The sequence below is a fragment of the Petaurus breviceps genome, unplaced genomic scaffold (genome assembly GCF_028583685.1).
Source record: "Petaurus breviceps papuanus isolate PSGF00001 unplaced genomic scaffold, PetGlider_PUasm1.0 90865, whole genome shotgun sequence".
Lineage (NCBI taxonomy): Eukaryota > Metazoa > Chordata > Mammalia > Diprotodontia > Petauridae > Petaurus > Petaurus breviceps.
The window spans coordinates 6,294,718-6,295,237 of record NW_027187367.1 but is presented as its reverse complement, the minus strand read 5'-3'; positions in this window follow the sequence as shown (position 1 = coordinate 6,295,237).

Genomic DNA, 520 nt, shown 5'->3' with positions numbered 1-520 from the left:
TCTATATATCTATCACCTGGTGTCCAGTTTTCTGGTCTTAAGCCTCTTCAAATTTATCTTTGTGGATCTTGTATGACAGTCACTTGGTCTAGTCCATACTCAAAGTCTTTGCAGTTTGTTAAGACAAACCACAATGTATGCTCTACTGGAATAACCTTTGAGAACCCTGAGTCACACAAGGGTTTGTTAACCCTGACTCCACAAATAGGTGTTAGAGGGAAGTTTTAGTAGAGATGACCCCACACCCACTTCCAGGCAAATGGGACCCCTAAGTGGTTATATATCTTATACCACTGCTTTCATTTTAAAATTTTCCTAAATTTCCTTGGTGAGAGATGGAAATCAGGCATTTTAATAAATCAAATCAATGTATCTGCAAGGCACAAAGTTATTATAAAATCTCAAAATTTTAGAGATAGAAGGGCAGCAGTAATTTCTAAGACATGATTTCTATAGCTAAGGCCTGAACTCTTTGTGTGTGTGTGTGTGTGTGTGTGTGTGTGTGTGTGTGTGTGTGTGT